Below are 13,187 nucleotides of genomic sequence, written 5' to 3' on the forward strand. Positions count from 1 at the left end.
GTGGAGCGGCTTGGATGGCGGGCGGCGGCGCCGTTGGCATGTCTTCTACAGCGCGAAGGCGGGGGCTTTACGGGCATCTGAGCGCCTGGGCGGACCTGTGTGCCCACGGGTCTGGTTTGTCCCTGCTATTGTGTCCGGTCGGTTACCGTCGTTGATGGTGGAGGTTGAGCCCTCCCGCGTACCGACGGTGCTGCTGCCCTAGTCCCGGCTCCTCCTCATCGTTGTGCAAACCCTATTTCGTGGTGCCGTGGTGAGACGGTGTGAAAGCTTCAAGTCCATGTTGGCGCAGGGTGGTGTGGTCGGTTTGGTGGCGCGCTTCGGAGCGCCTGAGGGGTGGGTTGGGATCGGGAGAAATCCCTGTCGGCTTGGCCGACACCGACGTGGCGGCGCTTGCAGGTGTCGTCAGTCCTTTCTGGAGGGCGTCAGAGCGACCCTTCCTATCCCCTCGCCGCGTACCGGGGGAAACCCTTCGCAGCAGCGTCGTCGTCGTTGCATCCCTTCTTGGAGGTGTTGCTTGGTGCCGGCATTCCGAAGTCGTGGAGCTTGACGGGAGTTCTCCGGTGGGCGCAGCGGTCGCGAGGCTTCTTCGTTTTTTGTTGACCCGCCGTTCTTGGCATTTGTTTCTTTTTTGTTTTCTCTTCCGCGAGGCTTCCGTAAAAAATTTTGACAACGCAACCTATGTTGCAATGTTTCTGCAACAAGACCTTTGTTGCAAAGTAGAAGAAGACGTTCAGCTGCTATATAGACCATATCTGATGGCCCACGAGGCGACGGATTGTTTAAAAACAATTTAACGAGCGTTCGAGAAAAAAAAGTCATTGGCCGACGCGTAGCAAGCCTCAAAAAGAAACATTTTCTTCGTATAAACCAAAAAAATTGAGATAGGATAAGTAAACCACCCATCCGAGAAGGATACTTTTTTTGGAAGCAATTTGTCGCTAGAGGCCGTGTGGGTCTCTACCGTCAGCTTCTTCATGTAGATTGTAGAGTCCTCTTCCGAGGGCGCTCGTTTGTTGACCACATTGATCACACTGCGTCGAGCGCATCAAGGCGATGGAAACACGAACAATTTTGACACCTAAACAAAATTTTGAAACCTGGACAAATTTTTCAGGAAGTATTCCACATCAATATTTTGTTCAGGTTTCAAATTTTGTTCCCATTTTTCATAAAACATGTTTAAATTTTTTGTGTTTTAAAAAACGCACTTTAAAATTTTGTTCAGGATTCAAAAAATGGTTCCCGTTTGTTACAAAAATGTTTATGTTTCACAAAAGTTTGTGTTTTGAAAACTTGTTTGCACTTTAAAATGTTGTTCAGGATTCAAAATTTGTTCCCATTTTTTACAAAAATGTTTATGTTTGACAAACGTTTGTGTTTTGAAAGTTGTTTGCACTTTAAAATTTTGTTCAGGATTTAAAGTTTGTTCCAATTTTTCACAAAAAAGTTTATGTTTCACAAACGTTCATGTTTGGAAAAATTGTTCGCTCTTTAAAATTTTGTTCAGGTTTAAAAAATTGTTGCTCTTAATAAAATGTTCGGGGATTTCGATAATGGTTCACGTTTTCAAAATTTCTTTGTGTTTTCAGACATGTTTGTAATTCGAAAAATTGTTCACAATTTTTGCATATAATGTCTGGAATTTTGAAAATTAATTTTTAGTATTTAGAATATTAGGATTTCGAAACTATTCATAATTTTCATAAAAACCGAGAAAATAAAAAATATATATGTTTTCAAATCTCGACGCTGCGGTATATGGTTAAATATTTTCGTGCTTCTCATTTGTAACCAAGACTCATTAGTTAGAGTGGATAGCAGGAGTAGTTCAGCAGCTAGGTCGCAATGTGAGTATCACATTTTTTTTGGTATTTTCAAGTGTCACGTTACTAAAAAGAAAAACATGGTTCACGTCTGGTGGGCCAGCTCAATCGTGTTTAGACGCAGATCGGCCTGCTATGGCAACAATCCGGTTGACAACTCGCTCAAGGTTTAAAATTGACTTTGATCAGAGAGTTTGATGTGCTGATTTAAGGGATTGAAACTTCAGCGTTTGATTTAGCCTTCGTCTCTGAGTTCATGGTTTATTTTGGACGTTTTTCTCAAATCTCGATGAGCCTAAGACGCTCCCATATAAAAAAAACAAAAAATGCTAAACACACATGCTTATTATGGGGGGATTATGGGCCCATCCTTCTAATTCTCTTCACCCCCGATTTCCAGATGGGTGGGACACCTCCCTCTCCCTTAATCCAATCAGCACCTAACAAGTCACAAACACTGCATAAAACCCCGTGTTATTTCGTGAATGTAGCATTGCTGAATAAAAAAGCAAATTGTATTAGGCGGGACAACACACATGCACTCATGTATTAAGATTTAAGGGCATGTACAATGGTTGATAAGACCATTCTATCTTAAAACTTACATGTAATTCAGATATGACAATAAGTACAAGCATACAAGGATTATCTCTTAGTCTTATCTTCAATAACTAGCTATTCCTAAAAACTGATCAGACATATTATGCTTAGAAATCATCTCTTAAACAAGAGAAGGTAATTTTTTTTTCTTATGATTTCTCTTTGCTCCATCTTAGGATTTATCCTATGTGACATCACGCACATGCACCCTAAATCAGTCGGTGGAATCCATTATTTTTCCTGAATTTATTGCGCATGCTGTGGAAGATGGGTACCAGCTCAGTACGCTTGATGTTTATCCTCATCTTTATTACTGTCATGCCCATGCCATGCCTGTCACTCACTCCTCACCGGATCGGGCATGTGAATCAGCTTCCCCACGGTAAACCCGCCGTCGACGACGAGGTTGTGCCCGTTGACGTACCTGGCCTCCTCGGACGCCAGGTACACGGCCGCCCGCGCGATGTCCTCCACCTCCAGAACCGCTCCACCCATCTCGTTCATGCCCGCCTCCACCATTCGCCTCAGCTCCTCCTCGCTCGCCTCTGGGAGCAGTTCCGCCAGACCGCGCAGCCCGAACGGCGTCGCGACGCCATGCGGCGAGATGGCGTTCACGCGCACGCCGTGCCTCCCCAGCTCCCCGGCCAACGCACGCACGGCGCCGATCACGGCCGCCTTGGAGATGCAGTACGCGGGGTTCACGCCGCCGAGCACCCCCGCCGTGCTCGCCGTGCAGATGATGCACCCGCTCCGGCGCGGCACCATCACGCGCGCCGCGTGCTTGATCCCGGCGACGGCGGACCGGGCGTTGGCCGCCATGGTGCGGTCGAAGTCGGCGAGGTCGAGGGACGCCACGGAGTCCATGGTCATCCTCCCGGCGACCCCGGCGTGGTTGTGCAGGATGTCAAGCCGGCCGTGGCGCGCCACCGCGAGGTCGACGGCCGCGGCGATCTGCGCCTCGTCGGTCACGTCGCACCGGGCGTAGGAGGCGTCGGGGCCGAGCTCGGCGGCGACTGCGCGGCCGAGGTCGTCCTGATGTCGGTGAGGATGACCTTGGCGCCGTTCCTGACGAACTCCGCGGCGGTCGCCTTGCCCATGCCGCTGGCGGCGCCGGTGATGACGGCCACCTTCCCGGCCAGCCTGCATCGTTCTCCCCGCAGCAAACACACTTAATTAAGTGCGGCCTCTAGCTAGCCATTGGCGACGCCATGAGATAACCCAAACGAGAACCAAGAAGAGAAAACAAAGATTCCACGGCATGGCATGGCATGCACCTCTGGGAACTCGGGGCCGTGGAGAAGCGAGCGAGGCCGACGCTCATCTTACCCCTGCATTCCCAACCACATCAGTTCGGGAGGCACGAAAGCTCTGGTGTTCTTGCAAGAGGCAGAGATTCAGTATGCAGTTTATTTGCAAATACTAGTACCTCAGAAGAAGGCGGTGCGCCATTGCTCTAAACATCTCGAGTAGATTATTCTAGCTAGCTCTGCCGATTTGCTTCTGATGAGCTAGCGAGCCACTTGAATCAGTTCAGTACGGTTGTGAGCAGAGAAGTACTAATTGCTTCAAATTATGACGAGGAGAGGACTGGAGAGACGGTGGCAGACCACCAAAATTATGACGAATCTTCAGCGCATCTTATCTCAATGTTTCCCGCTGGTGGGTATTGTACTATGCTTCTTTTAAGGCAATTTGTTGCCAAGGCTTAAACTTTCTAGCGATGGGAAAGCCAAGATTTGATCTATGATGGGAAAAAGTAGTGCAACTATCTATACCTAATAATCAGATAATCAAAATCTCGGTGCTGATTGGAAATCCAAAAGAAAAAAAAAACTCAACCAAAATGAAAAGAGAATATCAATAACCATGTAGGTCAGAAACGCAGGACATTTTTTTTTTCAAATCACAACAGAATATATTTGAAAACATATTTCTTACAGTCCATGCAGCTACAAACCAAACCACACTAATTATAGTTTTTTCTTAGACTATGATTTACATTATTTTGGTTACACACTCCCTTCATGACACCCTAATGTATACTCCCTCTGTAAAGAAATATATGATCATTCAGATCTCTAATCTGTAAAGAAATACTCCCTCTGTATCTTATATTTCTTTATAGAGGGAGTATAAGAGTGCTTAGATCAATGATAGTGATATAAACATTTTTATATTTCTTTACAGAGGAAGTACCTAGTGTAGAAAAAACATACATTGAAGGAACAATCAATGCTTATAATTGGAGAAAGAAAAGCACGACAAAAAGAACATGCAAGTGCACCTGTCTATTAGAGTAATGCTAGACCTACTTAAAGTAACGTATAGTTTTTACGTGATAGAAAAACTGGAGATTTGGGATTCGATTGAATGGGGTGGGAGGGTCCCACACCCATGAAAATCAGGAGGGCAAGAGAATTAATTAGCCAGGTTACCTAGGATTTAGTAGATGAATTACGTAGGTGTAGCATTTTTGTGTCTATTATGAAGCTGTCTGTCAATATATATATATCCGCCCTTTGGAAATGTATCCCGTAAGATCAGGAGTTGGATGAGTGATATCTGTTGAGGAAACGAACAAAAGGTTAGGCATGACAATACGATCTGCAGGGAAGCAAGACTACTAATCCATTGGGTAGAAATCAAACCTAGAATTTGTTGCCTGAGGAGCCCACATGACCCCCTTCAGGGCAAATTCTTTAGAAGAAAAATTATTAGGTCTATATGTGTTGTATTTGAAATCGACCAATCTATTTTTTTGCTAAAACCTTTAGTATGTAGGATTTCAAAAAGGAATTCCCACTTCAGACAGTCATACTCTTTTTGGTAATCAAGTTTGATGATCACCGATGGTTCTTTCGCTTGATGGATGCTACGTACCACTTCGTGAGCCACCACAAGACTTTCTAGAACATTTCTTTTTTACCGGATGTCCCCGAAGGGACCTTTCTAGAATATTTCTACCTCTAATGAAAGTGTTTTGCTACTAAGAAACCAGCTGTTGAGTAATCTTGCTATGCATACTTTATTTTCAAGGTGGCATTATAACTATCCATGTCAATTTTTACTTTCGAGGTAGAACCATAATGGTTATGCTAGGTATATTTGATCACAAGGATAAAATACTTTGAGGTGCAACAACATAATTAGATTTAGATAACAAACTAGGTGAAGGTGGTTTTGGCACGGTAACCACAAACTACTCATCGTTAAGAGACTATCATAGAGTTCTCGACAGGGGATAAATGAGTTGACAATGGAGTTGCTTTTGCTTGCTAAGCTACTGCACAAAAACGTAGTGAGAATTGTTGGTGGAAATGCTTGTTTTGAGGAGTAGGGGAACTTAATTGTTTGCGAGTAGCTCCCCAACAAGAGTCTAGACGACCACATCTATGCTATGTTTTTTGTTACTCTTGGTCATAGTACCATTGCAATCCATCTATGGTGTGTCGTGCAGGGGCGGAGCTATGTGTTAGCCTGAGAGGGCCATTGCCCCCCTCTCCCACCCCCACACATCTTTAAACCAAGTTGTGAACAAAAAGTTTATGGGAGGGCTTAGATGAAAATCTTCAAGCATCCTCCCACCACAAACACTCATATTCTATCTTTTCCCTCCCTAGAAGGTGTTGTGCATGCATTTTTAGAGACAAGTGTCCTATTTGACTGTTATGAAAGAAAAATCTCATACTTTGGGTTAGCAAGGGTTTTTGGAGGCAACAGATCACACGAGGTGAGACACGAAGTGAAAAGCATGCCAGGCGATGGAGACGAGGATGGGCCTGCCGAAGGTCACGCGGAACTCGGGCCACGGGACGATGCCCACCGTGGAGGTGGCGGTGTCGAAGGCGGGGATGGCGGGGCTGACCTGGCGGGGGTTCATGGCCACGATCGTGGTGTCGTGGGCGACGAAGGCGTGGGAAAGGCCGTGCACGACGTGGAATCTGACTAACAGGCCAAGTCGGATACTAGCAGCCGGCAAGAGGAAGGAATTGGAGGACACGTTGTGCACTCTGATTCCCGGCCCTCATGTTTCTGTTTTTGTTTCTGTTAGATGAAGAATTATACGTGCGGCCGTGATTGGTACGTTGATTGAAATTAAGAAAAATAGTTCTTTTAAACGAGGCAAAAGATTTGTCATTTTTATTGATTAAGAGAGAAGTCAAGGCCCATGGCCGAATTACAACAATCACTCTCGTGGCATTATGTTACTCAAGTGCCTCGCCTCTGCCATGCTCCAAAGCGACGTCTCCTATTTAATCCTAGCAACGATGACTTCAACTGGGACAACGGTATTACGAAAGATCCGCGCATTCCTCTTATTCCACAACTCCCAAGAGATAAGAAGCATCAAGGAAGCAAGTGGTCTTCGTGACTGTGTCTTCTTGGTAGCATTGTGGCTCCACCACTCTTTAATGGAAGTCGCGTCACTCCAATCACTGGGATGCATGTCATGGAGACCCAGCCAATCTTTGATCATGTGCCAAACTCTCATAGTGTATCTGCATTGGAATAGAAGGTGGGCCGCTGACTCTTGAACCTGCTTACATAGGGGACAAAGGTTACATTTTGGTCACCCACGACGTTGAAGCCTATCAGTTGTCCAGATCCTATTATTTCCAACCAAGCGAAGGATTTGCATTTAGGAGGCACCCAAATCTTCCAAACGGTCGATATCATCTCAGTGTCAGTATGGCCAAAGAACTGCGCCTTGTAGGCCGACGTCGTCGAGTAGTGTCCATCAATGGTGAACTTCCAGGTGATAGTGCCAGGCGTGTCGATATCGAGGTGGATATGGGAGACCTTCTCCCAAAGGGTGACAAACTCAGAGAGGTGTTCAACAGTGATGCTACGAAGGATGTCCACCTGGGAAGTCCAGAAATTGTCGTGCAGAGCCATTCGAACCGAGCAATTCTTCTTCTTCGACAATTCATATATTTTAGGGGCCATGTCTGTGGGCCTAATCCCACCATCTAGCCAAGGAGACTCTCAAAACTTGGTGCGCAAGCCATTGCCAACTTCGACCTTGGTAGCTGCTGCAAAAATATTTCGATCGTTGTCATCACATGGGGTTCCCAAGCCAACCCATGGCTTGTCCGAGTGGAGCCACTCGGCCCATGGCCATTGGAGACGAAGGGCGATGGCAAACTTGTCAAGATTTAGGAAAAATAGTTAGAAGCTCGTGCATTGCTATGGATGCAAGAGAAACATACAGATGAACGCAAGTGAAGGAAATATGCCCTAGAGGCAATAATAAAGTTATTTCCTTATATCATGATAAATGTTTATTATTCATGTTAGAATTGTATTAACCGGAAACTTAGTACATGTGTGAATACATAGACAAACTAAGTTTCACTAATATGCCTCTACTTGACTAGCTCGTTAACCAAAGATGGTTAAGTTTCCTAGCCATGGACAAGAGTTGTCATTTGATGAACGGGATCACATCATTAGAGAATGATGTGATTGACTTGACACATCCGTTAGCTTAGCACAATGATCGTTTAGTTTGTTGCTATTGCTTTCTTCATAACTTATACATGTTCTTATGACTATGAGATTATGCAACTCCCGGATACCGGAGGAACACTTTTTGTGCTACCAAACATCACAACGTAACTGGGTGATTATAAAGGTGCTCTACAGGTGTCTCCGATGGTAGTTGTTGAGTTGGCATAGATCGAGATTAGGATTTTTCACTCCGATTGTCGGAGAGGTATCTCTGGGTCCTCTCGGTAATGCACATCACTATAAGCCTTGCAAGCAATGTGACTAATGATTTAGTTGCGGGATGATGCATTACGGAACGAGTAAAGAGACTTTCCGGTAACGATATTGAACTAGGTGTTGAGATACCGACGATCGAATCTCGGGCAAGTAACATACCGATGACAAAGGGAACATCGTATGTTGTTATGTGGTTTGACCGATAAAGATCTTCGTAGAATATGTAGGAACCAATATGAGCATCTAGGTTCCGCTATTGGTTATTAATCGGAGATGAGTCTCGGCCATGTCTACATAGTTCTCGAACCCATAGGGTCCGCACGCTTAATGTTCTGTGACGATTTGTATTATGAGTTATGTAATTTGATGATCGAAGTTTGTTCGGAGTCCCGGATGAGATCGGGGACATGACGAGGAGTTTCAAAATGGTCGAGACGTAAAGATCGATATGTTGAAAGGTTATATTCGGACATCGGAAAGGTTCCGAGTGATTCTGGTATTTTTCGGAGTATCGAGAGTTACGAGAATTCGTATTGGGCCTTAATGGGCCATACGGGAAAGGAAAGAAAGGCCTCAAGGGTGGCCGCGCCCCTTCACCATGGACTGGTCCGAATTGGACTAGGGAAAGGGGGCGCCCCCTTCCTTCCTTCTCCTTCTCCCTTCCCTTTTTCCTATTCCATGTGAGAGGTGGAATCCTACTAGGACTAGGGAGTCCTAGTAGAACTCCACACTTTGGGCGCGCCCTATGAGGGCCGGCCTCCTCCTCCGTTCATCCTTTATATACGTGGCCAGGGGACACCCCATAGACACACAAGTTGATCATTGATCTCTTAGCCATGTGCGGTGCCCCCCTCCATCATAATCCACCTCGGTCATATCGTAGCGGTGCTTAGACGAAGCCCTGTTCCGGTAGCATCATCATCACCGTCATCACGCTGTCGTGCTGACGAAACTCTCCCTCGACACTCTGCTGGATCGTGAGTTCGTGAGACGTCACCGAGCCGAATGTGTGCAGATCGCGGAGGTGCCGTACCTTCGGTGTTAGGATCGGTCGATCGTGAAGACGTATGACTACATCAACCGCGTTGTCATAACGCTTCCGCTTACGGTCTACGAGGGTACGTGAACAACACTCTTCCCTCTCGTTACTATGCATCACCATGATCTTGCATGTGCATAGGATTTTTTTTTAAATTACTGCGTTCCCCAACAGCAAGAGCATAAGTTGCGGTCATCTTTTATCTTCTCCATCGAGATGCAGTCCTTCATCTTTTCTATATACATAGCTAATGTACTCGTAGATACATATCAAAATTATAGGAACAACATATTGGCCATGCATTTTCAAAAATCTGTAATACATATACCATGATAAGAATAGTGGTCGTGACTCCGTGAGCACCACATTCATGCACAAGAGCAACGCCTGGTCGTGCATAGACGCGAACACGTACGCACCACCTGTCCGGACCGCAGCGGCGGCTCGCCCTCGAACAGGTAAGCCATTGTCAAGACATGCAGAGCATCACCGCCAGTGCTGGCGAAGAGACGAAATACACGAAGACATGGAGGCGGCCCCTCTGCTTCAACTTGGCAACATGCATGATTGATCGACACCAAGGTATGGCGACCGGCCACGTGCTGTGGAGAATGGAGATGGCACATGGAGGTGGCAGCCACGCAAGGTTCCTTATACAGTTTCTTTATAAAAGGAAATCTCATTTTTAGGACGCCGATAACTGTCATATGAATGGCACAATGTACATCCAATCACAAGACTCGTCCGGTCGTATCTAGGGAACAGCCCACACCATCACGTGTGAGAGAATATTAAAACTGCCTACACGTTTGAGTGCAGCTACGACGGCCCACACGACCCTATGTGACAACTATTCATATGGCTTTATCTTCTCTAGATCTACTGCGGATTTGTTATTCTTTTACCTATACATATACATGAATGTGATATCCCTCATAAAGAGGAAGCTGAGTTAAAAGGAAAATCTAGATTTACTTCGACGTGGTTTAAGAGAAAGCATGTTGCCAGTTGTGATATTTTGAAACTTTGAGAAAATATTCAAGAGAAGCATTGTTTTCGGGACGCTAATTAGGTAGTAGATGAGCTAGCTAAGCATTCTCTTACTGCTAGATCTTCAGGTTCTTGGGATGATGTAATACTTGACTATGTTTCTCATTTACTTGTAAATGACAACGATCATCATATGAGAAATAAAGTCTATTTGCTGAGCTCACGGCTGATGTGCATCATGCATTACACTGTTGGGATAGGGAGGTTCTTAAGGGACCACGCACTAGACTCAGGGAGTTACAGAAGAAGTTAAACGAGGTTCTCTTGGGTCCCTTAACAGATGATGCGGTGGTTAGACAACATGAACTACACTTGGAAATTGAGAAGCTACTAGAGCAGGAGGAGCTTTACTGGATGCAACGGGGCTGAGCGGACTGGCTCACTCGCGGGGATCGAAACTCTGAATTTTTTCACAGAGCAGCAAATGGACGGTGCAAGAAAAAATTCATTAAGCGCTTACAGGAAGATAATGGCTCATGGATCGAGGACCAGGAGGCAATTAGAACACATGCTGCAACGTACTTCTCTAACTTATTCACAGGGGGTGTGCTTGCTCCAGACATGAATGTTGTTGAGAAGGTGAAGCCGAGAGTGACTAACGCAATGAATGACGAGCTGAATAAGCCCTATACAAGAGAGGAAGTTAAAAAAGCTTTATTTAATATCGGTGATTTAAAAGCTCCTGGTCCGGATGGGTTACATGCTGTGTTTTACAAACGATTTTGGCATATCATTGGTGAGGATTTGGTTGATGAAGTACTGATGGCTGTTAATTCTAGGAAGATTCCAGAAGGGTGGAATGATACCACTGTCGTGCTCATACCAAAGGTTGATGATTCATCAGTCATAACTCAGTTTCGGCCAATCAATTTATGCAATGTGGTGTATAAGGTGATCTCAAAATTACTAGCTAATCGTCTATAAACATATTTTGTGCGAGATTATATCTCCCAATCAAAGTGCGTTCGTTCCGGGACGTCTTATCACGGATAATTTTTTGGTAGCTTTTGAGTCATATCATGCAATCAAAAAGAAGACTACGGGCAAATATGGGACATGTGCGGTTAAGCTTGACATGCACAATGCATATGACATGGTCGAGTGGACTTTTTTGGAGACCATACTGTTGCGTCTAGGGTTCACACCAAACTGGGTGGCAATGATCATGGAATGTGTACGTACAATGAAATATCAGGTACGAGTAAACAATGTGTTAACTGATTTTTGTGTCCCTTCTAGGGGACTCCGACAGGGAGACCCTTTATCACCATACTTGTTTTTGCTCTGTGCTGAGGGCCTGACAAGCTTGATCACATATGAGGAGGAGGCTGGTAATATTATGGTAGTGAAGGTGTGTCGTGATGCTCCTTCGGTATCTCATCTTTTATTTGCAGATGACTCTCTTATCCTTATGCGAGCAGACGCCACTAATGCTATCAGCCTCCGGTGGGCACTTGATGATTATAGTGCAGCTTCTGGACAAATGGTGAGTGAGGCCAAGTCCAGTATTTTCTTTAGTCCTTGCACCCCTGTTGATACTAGAGTGGAGGTTTGCACTGCACTAAATACCATGGTGGAAGCCATCACGGATAAATATTTGGGATTGCCTCCAATTGTAGGTGTGGACAGAACAGATTGTTTTCAACACCTCATTGACGGAGTTTTGAGTAGAATAAGAGGTTGGAAGGAGAAATTGTTATCCTATGGAGGTAGGGAAGTGCTACTTAAGGCTGTCATACAAGCTATTCCTTCTTACGCTATGTTAGTTTTTAAACTACCCAAACAGGTTTGCAATAGTATCACCACAGCTATGTCTAAATATTGGTGGGGAGATGATGATCTGCAAAAACACATGCACTGGTTTGCTTGGTGGAAAATGTGTGTCCCAAAGGAAAAGGGTGCAATGGGTTTTAGAGACTTGCATTGTTTTAATTTGGCTCTTCTCGCAAAGCAGTGTTGGAGGTTGTTATGTGAACCAAATTCTTTATGTGCTAGAGTTTTGAGAGCCAAATATTTTCCTGATGGAGACCTTCTTAACTGCGGCCTTAAGAAGGGTAGTTCTTATATATGGCAGAGTCTATGGAGTGGAATTCAGTCTTTTAAACGAGGGCATATTTGGAGAGTTGGAGATGGGTCACAAATTAACATCTGGGAAGACCCTTGGATACCAAGTAGTCCTACTCGAAAGGTAATGACGCCAAGAGGTAACATTGTGATCACAAAAGTTTATGAACTCATTGATATGGAAAATAGAGTGTGGGATGAACAGTTGATATCGGAGTTGTTTTGGCCTATTGATGTGCAACGCATATTAAACATCCCACTGGCTTTGGGGATGATGGATGATTTGTGTCATGGCACCATAATAGAAGTGGAATATTTTCGGTTAGATCGACATACCATGAAGAGTGGGAGCATCAACACGGACGAAAGTTGAGGATGACTAACTCTATACAAGCCTCAAGTACTAGTCCAGATTGGCGTACCATTTTGAAATTGCGTGTGCCGAAAAAAATTCAAAATTCATGTATGGAAAACTTTGCTTGGCGCCATCCCTTGTAATGGAGTCCTTGCTAACAGGCATATGATCACAAGCTCTCAATGTCCTCTCTGCACTTCGGATTGTGAGAGTATTAGACATGTCATGTTCTTGTGCCCTAGAGTTCAAGAAATCTAGAGGATATTGGGACTGCAAGATGTGGTTCAGGAGGTGTGTGTGCGCTGGAGAGGGATGGCGGATCGGTGCTGGCTGACCTTCTTCTATCAACGAACAATACCATGGCTCATATGACTGATGTTCAATGCAATGACCTTGTGGCCACTACAGTGTGGTACGTTTGGTGGGAAAGACGCTGCTACACTCATGGTGAATATGTGTATGAACCAAGCAAGTCAGCGCAAGCAATTTTAGCTCTTGCTAAGAATTTTCCAAGGCAAAGTCGAAGCAA

The 13,187-nt window shown here is 45.0% G+C and overlaps 1 pseudogene; it reads right to left on the bottom strand.

Moving 5' to 3' along the window:
* Nucleotides 1-2,413: 2,413 nt before the first annotated feature.
* LOC125541044 lies at nt 2,414-4,174 on the bottom strand (annotated as a pseudogene).
* Nucleotides 4,175-13,187: the final 9,013 nt, after the last annotated feature.

This window comes from Triticum urartu, chromosome 2 (assembly GCF_003073215.2).
Source record: "Triticum urartu cultivar G1812 chromosome 2, Tu2.1, whole genome shotgun sequence".
Taxonomy (NCBI): domain Eukaryota; kingdom Viridiplantae; phylum Streptophyta; class Magnoliopsida; order Poales; family Poaceae; genus Triticum; species Triticum urartu.